General features: G+C 42.1%; 1 protein-coding gene across 5 annotated transcripts in view; it reads left to right on the plus strand.

Annotated features, from left to right (window-relative positions):
• Nucleotides 1-336: 336 nt before the first annotated feature.
• The window catches only part of LOC122166059 (synuclein alpha interacting protein), an 80,516-nt gene continuing 63,417 nt past the window's right edge, over nt 337-17,435 (plus strand). For 4 of the 5 annotated variants that reach the window (XM_042829551.1, XM_042829553.1, XM_042829554.1 and 1 more), the window contains exon 1: nt 337-395. The gene's annotated coding sequence lies outside the window, so the exon portion shown is untranslated. The remainder of the gene's footprint in view (nt 396-17,435) is intronic. The other variant, XM_042829552.1, reaches the window with a different exon arrangement.

Raw genomic sequence — 17,435 nt, forward strand, 5'->3', positions numbered from 1 at the left:
TGGGAGGGGAAGAGGGCGGAGAAAGGAGGGAAAACGGGGGAAGGGGCGGAAAATAAAGGGAAGGGTGGGGGGGCAGGGCGAAGGAGAGACCCCCGGGCGCTATTCCGCACCACCGCAGCCCCGCACGAAGCCGCCGCTCGCATCGGGGCCGCCCCTGAGCCCGCGGAGCGCGGCGCGACCGCATCGTGACGCAGCAGCGGGACCGTCCGCCACGGCACTGCGAGCGCGGAGAGCGCCGGGCCGCGGCGGGGCCACCCCGGAGGAAGGCAAGCGGCCGAGGGCGGGGCCCGATCTCGCACCGGCGCGGGGAGGCGGCACCTGGGTCCTTCCCCGGCTCCATCACCCGGCGGCGGCCGCTGAACGGCGGAGCGGAGTGCGGCGCGGGGTGAGGCGAGGTGAGCGGCTTTGTGGGCCCGCGGGCGGGAGGGGTGCGGAACGGGGACCGCGGAGAAGGCGGCGGCGAGCCCCGCGCCTTGCAGCCCGGGACGGGGTTCGGCCGCGGGCGCCTCCCGGCTCAGCCTCCGCAGCCCGGGCGCTGTGAGCCCCGGCGTTTCCTCCGGCAGCAGCCCCTGCGTCGGAATCGGGGGGGAAACCGACCAAAAGTTACGCGTTTGTAGCTGCGAGGAAGCGCGTAGCGAGTTCTCCGGTAGAAAAACAGCACCTTGGGTCAACCGCGGTCCGAGGGCGCGAAGCCGGGATCAGACCTCTTTCTTGTAGCAGCCTGTTCGAGCTGTTTTATGAGCAAACGGGAAGGACGGCGCACAAATCAGCTCCCAGACAGACGTGTGCTTCGCTGTCGGTGTTGCTACCTCGTAGCATTTCAGTTGCTGGCTCGAAGCCACAGTACTTAAAGACACATTGATCAGTTAGTACCACTTCTCGACAAAAAAATGAAACAAAGCAAAGAAAAAAAAAAACTTAACCCAAGCGTGCTAGTCGCTGTGGTTCTGTAGACACCATGGAGGGAAGTCGTCTTGCTACATCTTGTACTGCACGTGCCCCTAACGAACTATAAGTGTTCAAGCCCATTGACTTGCTGGTCAGTGTGGGCATCTTCAGGCCACGACTTGCTGCAGGCAGCTCATATGCTGCTCGGTGAGCATAGGAAGCCACTGGGCTTCTTGTGCTGCTGAGGCTGTGGGTATGGGCGTGCTGTAGCCACACCTGAGGCTTTTATATCTGAGCAAGAGCCCTGCTGGTGAGAGCAGGCTTAAAAGGACTCTCATTGGGAACTGATAAGAAAGGCTGAATTGGAATTGGAATCCTGCACAATTGGAATTTGTCCTGAGCTGTTGTCACTTGTATCACCATTCCAGTGAGAATTCACAAGTTATGCAGTGATTTCTGCACATAGCACCCACACCTAATGTGAAAAAGAATCATTCACAAGGTGTAGTGTGCTTTGTCTGCATGTTCTGTCAGAAGCTGCACACCATTTCACTAACAGTATCATAAACCAGCAGACCTCTCCTTCTCCAGACCTTTGTGGTTTTTGATCTGTGTTGTTGGCTCCATGCAGTGTAAAAAGAAATGTGACTTGTGGCTTGTAGGAAGATGGATGAAATGGGGACATTTCTTTCAGAAGAGGGCACAGTGAAGATCCACCTCCATATCTGGGGAGGCTCTGAGGGACTGGCCTGCCAGAGTAGCTTGTTGAGATCAACAGACTTTCAGGTGAGGAGGTCTTGGAGAAGACAGTGGATTATATGAGACAGAAAAAACTCCTCTCCTCAGCAGCTTTATTTTTTTTTAAGGGCAGAAAATGATGTGGTAAGCAAGCAAGTTTGACCTGATTTCTTTGGGACTCAGTTCTGCATTGACAAAGAGCCACATGTGGAAGGCAGACTGGCTGCACTGGGTGGCCAAGTGACACTGCTGCAGGCGCAGAACAGTTACCCCAGTGCTGTAGATGAGTGATTGGCAAGTTTTTGTGTATTTTTCTCATTATTGAGGAACCAATGGAAGTTTCACCCCTGGAGGTGTTCAAAGCCAGGTTGGATGGTGCCCTGGGCAACCTGTTCTAGTATTAAATGTGGAAGTTGGTGACCTTGCCTGTGGTGGGGGGGTTGGAGCTTCATGATCCTTGAGGTCCTTTCCAACCTGGGCCATTCTGTGATTCTGTGATCCAGCAGTGGGCTCAGCCCTGAGCTGCCGCAGCTCAGGGAGCACTGGGACACCACTCAGACACACAGTGTGGGTCTGTTTGCTGCTGTATGGGGCTGGGGGTGGGACTCGGGAGGTCCTCCTCGTCCCCCTCAGGATTCTGTGGTTCTGTAAATATCTCATCGCTCTTGAGATATTTGAGATATCTGAGTTGTCAGAACAACTCAGTCTGTCCTGTTGCCTTTCTGTCTCTCCTTTCTGGCCTTACCACTTGTCCCCATGTAGAGCTCTGTAGCATACTCTGTAGATCTGGATGCAGCATGTTGTGGTTACCTCCTCTTCCCGTGCATCCTTGAGGTAGCATGCCTCTCACAGTGGCACAGATCACCTCACACAGTGCATCCCTGCACTGTCTGTGTTCACAGCAGCTCCTTCCTGCGTGGATAGCAGAAGAACCAGTAAGGGGGAAGCATGGCAGCCCTGCTGCAGCTGCCTAACTGCCTGCTCTCTGAAATGGAGACGTGCAAGTCACACTGTCCTGATATTGTTGTGCTGGGGTGCCAACATGAGAGCAGCCCTGCGTGGGACATGCAGCTGTCACAGAGAAGAACAAATGTGATGTGCTGGCAGTGGAGCAGGGATTCTGGCAGTCGTGGTTGTGGCATCATGGGGTGCAGAGTGACGCTGTATGGGCACATGCATGAGGACCAGCAACCCCAGCAGCCCCAGCAGCTGCTGAGCAATGAATGCAGCATGCTGCCTCCCCTCCCTCTGTCTCTGACTGCTCTGGCTGAGGATGGGGCGGCGTGCAGCAGAGCTGTGTTTCCACGCTGTCTGCCTCTATTGCTGCCAGGAGTTCCAGCAGCTATCTGTGGCTAATTGCAGGAGGGAGGAGGGGGCAGAAGGGGAACACCTCCCGCCTCCTTTTGATTCCAGCTTTATTTACGGTTTGATTTAAAATTTGTTTAAAATAAATAAATCATGATGCATATGTTGAGAGTAAAGCTATGTCTGTTTCGGGCTACACTTAAAAGTGGAATGGCAGAAGGAACATCTCATCTTCCCTTATAAAACCATCTTGAGTATTATCAAGTAAAGGGAAGAAAACTTCCCATTTTTCAGATTCAAGTATTTGCAAGGAGCCAGTTTACCAATACTTTCCTGTAAATTACCTAGAAAATACAGTGATTTTTTTTTACTGTCAATGTATATTTTTCCCCACTGTGGCAGCAATAAATTGTTAAAAACATGTTGGGAAGTAATAGATTTTGGAAGGGCACAAAGATTTTCTTCTCAAAAATGGTCAGAACAGGGCCATGGCCAAACTGAAGGGAGCAATCATCAGAGAGCTTGCAGGAGCATCTGAGGGAAAATTGTCTGGGCTTGCTTTTTTCCTGGAAGATGTATCTGCTCCTCAGAGGAGGCGGAGGATGTAGGATTTGGAGCAGGTGCACAGCAAACACCAGGGAATTCATCTTTAAATGTAAATGTGGTTGTGCTATGGAATTATGTGCACAATGGAACCATTGAAAACAAGAGAATAGAATGTATGCATGAGGATGCCTTATTGATTTAAGATCCCAAGAGACTTTTTAACTGATGGGGAAAGAGAAATTAATTAATTATTGCAGCAGAAATATTGCTTGCTGCTTACCTGCCTGAGATGGAATTGTAATTTCCACTTCTATAATCAAGTTCCAGAGGTATGGAGATCCTGCAGCTATTTAAGAGAAGAAAAGTGCCATTCAGCTGTCACCGTCTGATGGCTGGGAAAATCCTTCATTGGGTTTGTTTTCATGTGAGTCAAGACGCATTTACAAAAATTTGTTCTGAATATGGATGTGTTTGACTTGCACTTAATAAATAATTATCAAGTCAAACGTGGAAATACATTTTGCTGAAGCATCATATTAGCTCTGTAATGTTTGCTCTGAGCATTTCCTTTTCAGTTCACAGTTGAAATGCTGGTATTGTTTTCCCTTGTTTGTACTGGAGAAAAAGACATTGTCTCATTTACCTTTAAACTCAATACAAAGCATTACATGACCTCTCCTTCCTCTCCTCCCCATTTATTATTATTATATCAATCTGGAACTTGTCCTTGAAAATGCAGCTATAATCAGGAACTTAACACTTCCCTTCGGCTCCCCCGTTTTAGCAATCTGTGCTTACATCTGTGAGCAAAAGTCAGCCTATGCTGCATAGCTTCCTTGCATGTGCATGACAGCTCTCTGCTCACAACTGTAATCTGAAGTCATACTGTTTTGCTTGTTCATCCATGAGTGCTTCTGCAGGATCTGGCCATAAGGACTGCCGTTTTCCTTAGGAAATGGGAGATCCAGTAACAACATATAACCACTGGCATATTTACATCTGCATATTCATATCTCTTATTTAGTAATGTACAACTGTAAATACTCTGCCTTTTGCAAGCTACACTCTCAGATCTGCCTGTAGTCACAGTCATACATTTTAAAAAGCTTTAGAAGAGCTTTGGATTTGGCTTCAGGTTTGTAATGCTACGGTTGTCAGTATGGTGAGAGATTTATCTGAATATTTGTGATTGCTGTGTCCAACATTTAGAAAATAACAATAACTTTAAAATGGCAAAACAAAATTAGGAATTATAGCATACTAAGTAGAAGAAGGGTGCCAGCACAGCAGAAGGATCATGCCATCCTCTTTGACCCATGTCTCTATTCCTCTTAGTCTAAATGTACTCATTTGAGTTTCTCTCTTCTCACACTTTCAGGCAGCCTTAAGGTAAATGCACTAATTATATTAAATACTGGGATATTATCATTCAAATACCACAATCTTCAACAGTGTCAAAGGTTTTTACTTCCTATCTGTAGAATCCTGAAGGGCATTTTTTTGGCAGATGCATAGAGAGGCAGCCTGCTAATGGAACAGCAGTGTGTCAGATACAGGATACAGCAGATACAGGAATATTCACTTGCTCACTGTCCTTTTGAATATGATACTGCAAAATCTTCATCTCCTATTTCATTACAGCAATTTGATAGCACAGTTTTTAGAAGATTGATTTTGTTTTTTATTGCTCCGTATATTTATTGCTTGTACTAGTTATTTGTGTGTGGCATCTTAGGATACCCTTAGGAGAAAGAGAATCACCTCCTACAGTCTAATTATGATAAAACAGTGGCTGCTATTTGGATGAAACAGGACAGATCTTGGAAAGGATGCTGGCAAAGCAATTAGTCACAAGAGGAGTTATTGCTCATCACTGTGAGCTTTGTGCTGGTACATGCAGCAGGGACTCAGCTGCCCAATAGTTTGAAAAGCTTTGGTAAGGTATATCTGTTGGGTAGATTTCTTCATGCCATCTTTCACATGTCTCATCTAACTTCAGATATCAGAACTCCATAGAAATGGAACTCTCGCCACCTCCTCACAATTCTCTTGAGGGTTGCAGGTGAAACATGTTAGCGAACAATGCAGTGAACACTGCAGTCCTGCTCTTTTCTGAGATGCTCCCACAGCAGACAAGATAATGTACTGTCTGTACTGTATGTACTGTGTGCTTTCTAATGTACTGTATGCTTTCTGTTGAAGCACCTCAGGAAATATTTCTTAGATGAAACGTCGTGAGAAGCGCTGCCTGAGTGCCTGGAGTTTCAGTTGTTCTCATGAGCCTAGGTCTGAGCTGCCATGTGGAGCATGGCAGAGGATGTCTGTAGGGTTTCCAGGGAGAAACAGCAGCGCAGGATTCTTACCCTTCTGCTCAGAACTGTCTGTCCTTCACTCACTCTCTTCTTCCCTTGGTAAATTAGCCCAGATGCAATCCCTGCTGCACTGATTTGATTCCAGCCAGAACTGCAATTGTTTGAGGCAGAATTTGCTTGTTTGCCTTTATTCTCACCTCATAAGGCAGCTAAACATGCTGAAGAGCAGCCTTGCTTCTGAACCTGTGTGCTGGCTGTGATTTAGCAAAATGTATGCAGCATCTCCCTGGAGCGTATTGTTCAGAATACAGGTTAGGTACATGTGTAAAATCTTCTGGTCACTTGCTGGACAAGCTGTTGTAAGCCATCCTTGAGAGGCCTCTGCCACTTTGTGCTTGTACAGCAATCTTTGCTCCCTGTGTAGCAAACCACCATTAGAGGGGATGAGGAGCTGACAGTAAAGGACTTGACCAACTAACGGGTTGCTGCGCTACAGTCTGTTCTGCCCCTGTTAACAACAGTTGTGGATGAAGATGTTATTGATGTCTTGATATTCTTCTGAAATAACTGGCCTTGAAACAGTGGATAACTAAAGTGCCTGCTTAGATTAGGATTTAGCCTTCTGGCATTAGTGCTTTATGAAGATGAATGAGTGCCATTTATACATAACACTGTTGCCTCCAGCTGCCTGTAGAGTGTAACACTATTGCTTCATTACCCGGTGAAACTGGGTGAGTAGCTGTACCTGAACTTTCCAATTAGTCTGGCCTAAATCTGCCAAACCCCATAGGAAAGGCCAACCTCCAACTTCATGTTGTAGGAGCTCAAGGAACTCCAGGAGTTCAAGAAGAGCAGCTTGTGTGGGGAGAGAAGTAAGCTTTCCTGATCCAGCTTAGTAAAATGGACACTCCCTCAAGCATGTGTTCCTCATCAGGTCCCATATACTTTACGCTGTGATCCCAGACTTTTCTTTTTGCACATACAGTTTTTAGATGAATGTGTCTGTAGTAGCTTTTTTTTTTCTGGATTTGTCTACACTGAAGTTGAGTAGCATGAATGTAGCTCATATGGACACATCTGTACTAATTAGGAGCAGATGACTTTCGGGTAGATAACAGCAGGACCAGGGAAAATGGTTTTAAGTTGGGGGAGGGAAGATATAGATTGGATGTCAGGGGGAAGTTCTTTACAGAGAGAGTGGTGAGGTGCTGGAACAGCTGCCCAGAGAGGCTGTGGATGCCCCGTCCCTGGAGATGTTCAAGGTCAGGTTGGATGGGGCCCTGGGCAGCCTGGTCTAGTATTAAATGGGGAGGTTGGTGGTCCTGCATGTGGCAGGAGAGTTGGAGATTCATGATCCTTGAGGAAGGATCATGAAAAAAGGAAAAAAGGGATAAAATGATCTCAGGTTGCACCAGGGGAGATTTAGTTTGGACATTTGGAGTGTTATCAAGCCTTAGAACAGGCTGCTCAGGGCAATGTTAGAGTTCCCATATCTGGAGGTATTTCAGAGATTTATGGACATGTCACTAAGGGACATGGCTTGGTGATGGCATTCAGGAGGCCAAAGGTGATATCTGGAGTTAATGATCTTGAAGGACTTTTCCAGTGTATGTTAGTCAGTGATTCTACCTTTAATCTGTAAGCGATGTGAAAACTTGTCAACCTGGACTGAAGGGTGCACTATCCAAACGTTCTGGATAAGTTGTCATGCCATGCTGAAGGCTGCTTTCATCTGTCTTAGCTGCTATTTTTAATTGTGCTGTCTGTATTAACACTGCCAAGAATACTCCTACACATGCTGAAATCCCTTCATGACTTCATGCCCACTGCTTCTCTACTATTTGCAGTCTGTGACTGCAACTGCATCTGGGTACGTGTCCCTTTGCGCTGATACTGTCTAGTTTTCTTCTCCACTATGTTTAGTTGTTTATTTTGGAATTTAATTTCCTCCTGTATGGAATTATAGAGAGGGCATCAGAAGTTGGGAGAGAGTTCTGGCAATTTTCCACTGCAAAATTTCTGTTAGAGTTTCTTCCAAGTCAGAAAGAAAAATCTTGGAAAAATATCAGTGATGACACTAATATGACTACTACACATCTGTTATTACGTGTAGAAAACTGTCTGACTTCATTGCATTTTTAAGATAAGTTGTTTCTGATATTTTTTTTTATTATTTCTTTATTTAATGCATGTAATGAGGGTTATTTTTAGGCTTTGTCAGATTTGATATTAAGTAACCCCATGGACTTCGCAATGAAGTGTGCTTCCAATTAAGGTGCTGTGCTATATGAGCAAAGCTTACCAACAACAAGTATACTTCCACATTAGATTTTAATGTTTTTATTCACAAAATGTACTTTCTCTTCTGACCAACCAACCAGCAAAAGTCAGAAAACAATGAAACTAATCTTCATCTGAGGATACGGACTGAGAAGCTGTGCCAAGTATTAATTTCTTTTACTGTACAATTTTTGTGTTATTTAACAAAGACAAGGAGAAAAATATGACTTGGAAATTGAAGCTAGGACTTAAAAAGATGATTTCATGCAAAATTTTTGGTGCCATAAAAATATTTCACATGAAAGCAAATAGTGTCAAACAAAGAGCAGTACAAAATAGACTCTAACATGGCTTGTGTTCCCTTGACATGAGACATGCTGGAGAGGAACAAGGTGAAGCTGAGCTTTTCAGCCTGTTAGAATGTACAGCTTACTTATCTGCCAAGAGACTGTTTTCTGTGTAGTTAAATGATTGAACTGAAATAAAATACAATATTTCTCATCTTTTCTTAAGCAAAAAAAGAAAGGAAGTATGTCTTATGACTGTCCTTGATGCTCTCCTGAGGGAGAAGCACAGCATTGCTATGCTGGGATTGGGCAGAATAATGTGAGTATTGACCTGCCAAGCCTAGTTCTAGCACGAGGGTATCTTAAATGAGTTTTCTAAGATTTTTTCACTTACCAGACAATAAAATGAGGAGAAAATATATTAAGAAACTGAACTAGCAGAATTATTAATAGCTGTACCTTTTTCTAATATGATCTAGCTTTGTAAAGAAGATATAGCCCTTTCCTGAACAGCACCCACACATAGTTTGAAGGTGCTAGAGTTTAAGTGCATCACTCTTGGTGTACTTTGTCTTCTTCACTCACCTTAGTTATCCTGCAGGATGCTGCAGAAGTCCTCCTGCAGTAATGGGCTCTGCACACAAAGCTGGCTCTGTGCTCCTAAGGAAAAAACAGCTGTTGTTGGACATTACCTAAATAGCTCAAACAAATTAGAAAAGGGAGGGGTAGAGCCACTTTGTGCTTTCCTTACTCTTCCCCGTTTTGGCAGGTATGTGGTGGCCAGGGATGCTTAACAGATATCTCGACTAATTTGCTAATGGTTCTGGAAAGCACATAGATAAAGGGGTAAGGAGCACAGAAGAAAGAGAGATGTCATTGTAATTAATACAGGCAAGGCAACATTGACCAGCTCATGTCCCTGCCTCTGATGGGGTCTTCTATGTTGCTAAGCAAGAAACTGAATTCATTATGAGGCAACTGGCCACAAAAGCTGCATGTTTGAGCACTTGGTTCCCAAATTAAATCTCTTTGCTTTTGCTGTATAGAAGAAATGTACTGCAGTGAGAGCTGCTCCCCCATTTCTGGCAGCAATCAATATGGTCTGGAGATAGGAACATACACAGAGATACTCCCACATGCTATTTCTGATTGTAGCCCTTCTGCTATGCTATTCTGTGCCTTGCCATGCATCCCTTTGTCTCTTTTCCAGTTTCTAGACGTGATTAATGATGCTTTCTCAATTTTTATAGAGACTCTAAATGACTGTAAGACAGTATAACAATACTGCTGAGCATCCTTGAAAGCACTGTGAAGATGTGAATGTATAGGGCTTGGACAGGCTGAGGCAATAAGATTTAGGCTGGTAAAATGCTGGAGGTGGAGTGGGAGAGAGAAGTAATGACAATAACTGCCTGATTTTCTGAGTAGCCTTGATTATACCCTTTATGAAGAAAACATCTTTTTGCAAAATACTGAAACGGAACCATTCTATTAGATTTTGTGTCAGACAATACATGTAAAGGAATGCCCCAAATGCACACATTTTATAAGATGTTAGTTTTTGATGCAGTGACACATATTTCTTTATTTCAAAACTGAAATTTAATTTTCAGAGAGTTTTTAGAATCTGTTGGAGGCAATACTACAAAATTAGAGCTTAAAATAACAGCAGTGCTTCTGTAGTTAGGAGTTACTTTTGTTACAGCTCAGTTGTGTTTCACTGATTTTGAGTTATATCTGCTGCCTGTACTGTTTAAAAAGCAACAGCAAGTAGCAGTGGTTTATACAGGATAGCAAACAAGTGCTGTTGCAATCTATTTTTGATCACTTAACTGAAAATGAATGACAGTTTTAGAACTTTCTGATCTCAGGGTCATAGATATCTCTCAAGAATAATTTGATTGTTCTTCTCTGAATTTTGAAATTTCCCTGAAACTAATGGAAATCATAATTTGTATTTGACGACATTTAAGTTTGCAGTAGCTCACACCATTTAACTCATAATTTTAGCAAGCAATTATAAGCTCTATCTAGGGAGTAAAATGTCAGAATCACCATGATCATCACAACCTCCTTGGGCAGCCTGTTCCAGTGCGTCACCACCATCTGGGTGAAAAACTTCCTCCTAACATCCAGCCTAAACCTCCCCTGTTTCAGTTTAAAACCATTCCCCCCTGTCCTATCCCTATTCCCCCTCCTGTTTATATGCTCCCTTCAACTACTAGAAGGCCACAATGAGGTCTCCCCAGAGCCTTCTCTTCTCCAAGATAAGCCCAGTTCCCTCAGCCTTTCCTCGGAGCTGAGTGGTGGGGGACAATCACCTCCCTCTCCCTGCTGGCCACCCCTTTTTTAATGCAGCCCAGAACACAGTTGGCCTTCCAGGCTGCAAGCACACACTGCTGCCTCATGTGCAGCTTCTCGCCCACCAGGACCCCCAAGTCCTTCTCTGCAAGGCTGCTCTCAAGGAGATCTTCCCCCAGTTTGTATAAACACGTGGGATTTCCCTGACTCAAGTGCAGCACCCTGCACTTGGCCTTGTTGAACCTCATTAGGTTCTCATTTGCCTACTTCTCCAGCCTGTTCAGATCCCTCTGGATGCTTCCCTTCCTTCCAGTGTATTTACTGCATCGCTCAGCTTGGGGCTGCCTCTTACTACAGTCTCCTGACACGTTTTGCTTTGCACCATGTGCCCTGCCCAAGGCTGACCAATTTGCCAGATGGGAGAGTGAGTAGTGCTGTTTGCTCATCAGGTCCCCGCATACACTCCAGCATCCCAGTATACACTCCATACATTGTCACTGTGGAATGGAATGTTACTCGCATAGGAGCTTTCCCTTGAATTTATAGTTAAAGCTATCATGAAGGAAAAAAAAATCACCATGGGACTAAATGCAGGATATATATTTTGGCAGGCAAGTGTAAATGAGGCAAGTTCTAAGTTATGATGTTCAATACAGCATTTGAGTGTTGTAAACTTAAGAGGGTACCATTTGGCATTAGTATTTTCCCAGGATATTTTTGAAATTAACTGAATGGGCCACAGTGGGACTACATGGTGTTGAAATTCTAATGGATGATTATTGAATTGGGTTAAGGAATTTAAATGAGAAAATGAAAGATAAAAGAAAATGAAAAATACCTTTTCCTGATATTTACAATAGATAACAAGCAAAAAAACCAAACATGGTCTAACGGATGCTGTCAGCGTTCAAAGTATGTTGAGCAAAGATATCTCAGATTATTTGGTTTGTTGAGACAACACTTATAAATGAAGTGTGTTCTTCAGTGACAAAAAGAAAAAGAAATTAGGAAGATTTATAGGGATGGTGTACTGATTAAATTAATTTCAGATTTTTTTCTGTGATCCATGAATCACAGAAGATATGAGCTGTGGAGAACAAGTCAAGTAAGGGTGTTGCATGGCACGATAGGGACAAACAAAAGCCGAGGTTTGAGTTTCACGTTGTAAAACTGCAGTGTCAGATTGTGTGATTTAATCTAGCTGATTTTACTAACAGCAGAAACATCTTCTGAAGGATTGCTGCTCCCGTGCTACAGCCCCCAGTGCTGCTGCCACTGATTCGGTGGAAAAAAGAGAGACCTGAGTTTCTGACTTTTAAATGAGTGCGCAGTGAGTCACATCTGCTCTATTAAAACTGTTGACACAGAATTCCCCACCTCCCCCCAAGCCAACACATGGTTTGGAAAGAGTGAGCTTTGCTATGCTTGATTTCATCCTAACACGAGAGTTGGAGCCTATGTTAGCAGTGGTGCTTGAAATAAGCCTTTTGCTGCTCCATCTTACTTTAGGGCCAAGTTTCTGGTTCCCTGTGGATGCTGTTACTAGGATTTTTACACGAGAACTAGGCTACCAAAAAGAAGGCATCTTTTTATTATTTGTGTAGCTCAAGAACTTGCAACAGCTCTACAGATGTTGAATAGTTATTACTTCTGCCAAAATACTTTAGAAGTTGTGAAAATTTTTATGGCAGAGTACTTTGAGAATGGTACCTGGAGTAAATTGTTGTTAAAGCAATATGTTATGCATATTTGCTTAGCTCCCCTTCTTCTCAAATTGATTGGGAATGAATACATCACCAGTACTTTTCTCAGTGTTACATTTAATTTTCCTGAAAATCAGCATCTTTGAAAGCTTTGCTCAAGTAAATACAGGCACACTACACAAGTTCCAATGTGGTTCTTCTTTATGCTGGTAAAATATTATATTATTATGGAATCATTTTAGGTGATACGTGAGCTATTCATCCCCAGCAGCCACTGAAATATAATAGTTGAAGTTTAATTTTTCTGTGTTTTGCATATAGAAGAGGTGACTGTCTTGTCTAATGGTTTACGGTCCATTGTGGGACTTGATTCGGAGTGCATAAATGCAAAGCAAGACTGTTAGTATTCAGATATTTATTCCTTCTTATGTGACAATGTTACTAAATAGCTGGGTAAAGCTTTGCTGTTTCTTTGCTTGTTAGGAGAGTACTGATGGCATCAGATAATTAAAAGTCCAGTCAGCTGATATCCCAATTGCCGTTAAGTAGTTTGCATCCTGCATTAAGGAGATGAAGCACTGTCTTTAATGTGGAGTGTGCTGTATTTCAGTCACTGGTTTTCTTTGAAATAACGATGTGAACTGCAAGTAATAGAAATAGAGCAGCATTTTATGTCTCTTTCAGTGTTCCAAGCAACCATGACTTGATGCATATAAGTCTTTGGTTCAGTCTCAAATCTAAGTTTAATGGTGGATTTACAGAAATGTTGAACAGCACAAGTACTTGTACATGATTGATGCAGTGTTCTATATATATTTTACAGTTCTGCATTATAGATTATTTGGTGTTTTAGTATTAAAAACAGATGACAACGTATAGCTTTAACATTATGTATGCACAGAAGATGGATATATACCCATGCATAATCTCTGGATTTGATTGTTGAACCTCTATGCTATATTAAAATGTATTATTCATTTCTGCCAACAGTCATGAGTCAATGGAAAATAATGAGCGCAATCACTTGAAAAATGCGCATTCATGATTTGCTTGTATTCATCTCAAAGTTCAGACTGCAGATGTGTAACCATTCATTTTACTGTTCTCAGTGATGCGTGTAAACCTCTTGAGTATTCACATTTATGAACTTTTATGAACCACTGATATTTAAAGTAGAAAAGATAGGTAACACGAAATAAAATTTCTTTGTGCCGCAGAATTTACTGATTTAAGAGGCAGTTATGGAAAAGTAACTAACTAACTAACAAAACAATAACAAAAAAAATAACACCAGATCATCACTCAACATGATTCTCTCAGTTCAGCAACTGTATTTCCACTTGGAAGGTCACAAATTCCATTTTCAGCGGGGTATTCTTGTAATCACAAATATGTGGTCTTTTTCTCAGAGGAGTCACGGTTAGGAGGAGAAAGTGTCTTTTTTTCTTTCCTATTTTTTTTCAGGAAGCACAGGAAAAAAAGATAGATTATCTTTTAAGCTTGCTTTGTTAAGATTTTTTTTTTTCTGACAAATTTCACATTTCTGAAGTGGCTGAAGAATGCTAACTCCCAACATTTCTGCTCAGTGATAATTTTCCAGGGAGAGTTTCACCGTATACAGTCTTCTGATCTGTATGCATTAGTTTAACCCCACCCAGTGTTAGTATTAAATTACTAACATTCAAAGCAAACATATGTGAAGACTTCTTTGAAGATTCCTTGTTTTCAAGCACAGAACACAATGACCGTGTTACCACTTGTCCAAGTACAATGTGAGTCGTTATACACCCAGAGCTCCAAAATCCATCAGTGGCACATTTCCCATCATTACACACATTCTGTTTTATTACCAATTAAGCCAGTGCTTCTGGTATAATTTATTCCTATTCATATCTTGGTATGAAATGTCATTAATTTTTCCCTTGGTTTGGCTGTATTTTTTAGTTTTAGTCCATTAGCTTTATACATTGTTGTTTTTTCACTATTTCAATAAGCAAAGGAAAAAAAAATCATTAGCAGAACTTATTAGTGAAATCCTACAGTTTCAGAGGGTTTTTTTTGTTTCTGTTTTTGCTTACAAGGGCTATGTAGTATCATTAATCATAAAATCAACCTTATGAGAACCTGCAGAAGGAAACCTGTACTATCAACCTATTGCTGTAGTTTTGGCTCTTGAAACATGAGTTTGTGATCCAAGAGAAAATGAATAAATAACAACTATTTTTTGTCTTTTTAGATTTTAAAAACATGTTAGGAATGATTGCTTTGATGGGGCAGAAAGTGAAGTGATGTTTGAACCACAAGTATGGTGTAATGCAATGTTCCTTATGTGTATTTTAGATTTCCAACTGCAGCATGAAAAATGCAAGTTTCACCAGGACCAACAGCCACAAAAATTCCTTTCCCCTAAATGGCAAAACCAAGCAGTATGCTTGAAAAATTAGTATACTTACAAAATCTTTTAAAAATATTTGTAGATCACTTTTTTTTTTTCTCTTGGACGGCAGTATAACACATTGGTTTTGAAGGAGACTGCTTCCACAACACTGAGAAAGTGAAAAAATTGCCAGTATTGTATATAGATCACCGTAATTCTGCAGAGAGATGTTATTCTCTTTCTTGCTGTGAAAACTACATTTAGTGTACATTAAGGAAGTAATAATCTTCTTCGTCGCATCCCACACTCACACCCTTTGGAATCTGTAAGGCTCCCCTTCTGTAAGGAGATGGTGATGTGCAGCCAGTGCCAGAACTGTCATGTGCATCACTGGTAAAAGCCTGAGCACAGCCAGCGCCTCCTCTTGCTTATACTCAGAATGGGGCATGCCATCTGATTCTGAAGGACCATGTAGATCTTCTTAAGATGCAGTTTCCTCAAAGTGGAAGTAACTGCTTAAAAGGTCCTGCTACATTTTTAGAGAATTTGTACAAGCTTGAACTAACTTGTGGATAAGTAGGAAATTAAGTCATTTGCAAGAAAAAAAAAAAAAAAAAAAGAGGTTTAATGAGTATTTTTGGTGATGGGCGCTGCCACCATTTGAATCTATCCACTACAGGATAATTGACTTAATAGTTACAGCTCTACAGGACTGATCTCTTACTGAAACTATACCATAAGTCATAAGCTTAGTATTTTCTTTATCTGAAAATTCAGCAATTCCCATGGCACTGCATGTGTCTCTGCAAATCTGCAGTGAAAGTTAATGTTGCAGAACTCAGTCCTGCCTGACTGACCTGATCTCCTTCTATGAAAGAGAGCCCACCAGCATTTGAGGGATAGACTGTGAATGCTTTTCATTTGGGTTCAGCAAAGATTTGATAGTGTTTCCTACAGGTATTCTGGAGAAACTAGATGCTCTTAGCTTGGGTAGGTTTGTACTTCACTGGATGAAGAATTGTCTGGATGGCTGGGCTCAAAGAGTAACCACGAATGGAGTCCTGTCCAGTGGGTAGCTGGTCACCAGTGCTGTTCCTAAGGGCTCAGTCTTGGGGTCAGTTACACATAACATTGTGATCAGTGACCTGGGTGAGGTGATTGTGTGTGCCCTCAGTAAGTTCTCAGATGATACCAAGTTAGACAGGACTGTCAGTCTGCTTGAGAATCACAGAAAGGCTGGGGTTGTAAGGGACCGTAAAACCCATCTGATAGGCAGGGACTCTGCACCACTTCAGGTTGATGGCTGGTCTTGGTGATCTTGAAGAGCATTTACAATCTTATGACTCCATGTTTCACTGTCAATTAAATGGCTACTTCAGCTGTAAATCAGAAATCATGCTAAAAGCCACATGGGATTTTATTTTCTAGATTCCGTAATTATTAAACCAAAATATCTGAGGATTTACTTGAACCTCCAAACAGATGTAAATTAAATCAGATGTGAATACTTCTATAGTGATTGGCAAAAACTGTTTCCTTCACCACAGTATAATATTAAAGGCTTAAATTTTAATTCTCAGAATGTCATCATGGTTGCTTTTTGATTAGGTGATAATATTACATTTTATAGTTGCAGGTTTGAGATAAAGAAGTAAACACATTAACCTTCCCTAAGCATCAGATGGTACAGTAACTCAAGATGAACAAGCTTCATTGGTGGCAAGGAGAGGCTTTGTATATTTAAAATAAGCACATAATATGTTTCAATAAATGCTTGAAATCTGGTAAGTATCTGATTTTTTTCCCTGACATTAAGAAATATGAAGAGAATCAAAGCAAGTTTTCTTTTTTTTTTTTCTTTTTTTCTTGTCCAACAAAAAGAACAGTGTAATTTTGCATTATGATAAATACATAGCAGTAAAAAGCCTATCACTGAGTTAAAACCTGCAGTTCAGGAAGGCACATTATTTGTCAGCAGTAGGAAATACCCTGAATGCTGAAATTAGTTTTGCCATCTTCATATTTCACTGTAATGGTGAACTTCTACCATAAATTAATTTATCTTTGTACTATGTTTGCTTTTTTACATAACCTAAGGAAAGCTCTGTAACACATTCAGGAACACTGCCATAATCAGGGAAAACATTAACTGCATTATGGAATGAAATCAAAAAAACTGGGGCTTTCTGGCCCAAGCACAGAGCAGGGTCCTAGCACATCTCGTCTTGGCTAAGACCACTGCCTGTGCAGCCATCACACCTGTCTTACTGCTGTGTATGTTCCCTGCTACCTAGCTGCATGGTCTCTTATTGAAGACTGTTCTTTTGGAAGGGTATAGCATCTGTCTCTTTGTGTCTGTTTCTGTCCTTGTCAATTGGCAGAGCTGCTCAATATAAGCATAATCCAGTTATAGAACCGTAGAATCATAGAATCACTCAGGTTGGAAAAGACCTTAAAGATCATTGAGTCCAACCACAACCTAACCATATTACCCTCACTCTAACAGCCCTCTGCTAAATCATGTCCCTGAGCACCATAAATGGTTTTTGAACACATTCAGGGATGGTGACTCAACCACCTCCCTGGGGAGCCTATCCCAATGCTTAACAACTCTTTCTGTAAAGAAATGTTTCCTGATATCCAACCTTAACTTACCCTGGTGCAACTTGAGGCCATGTCCCCTCGTCCTGTCACCAGT

The sequence above is a fragment of the Centrocercus urophasianus genome, unplaced genomic scaffold (assembly GCF_019232065.1).
Source record: "Centrocercus urophasianus isolate 14NV4802_14NV808 unplaced genomic scaffold, USGS_Curo_1.0 seq_31, whole genome shotgun sequence".
Taxonomy (NCBI): Eukaryota; Metazoa; Chordata; class Aves; order Galliformes; family Phasianidae; genus Centrocercus; species Centrocercus urophasianus.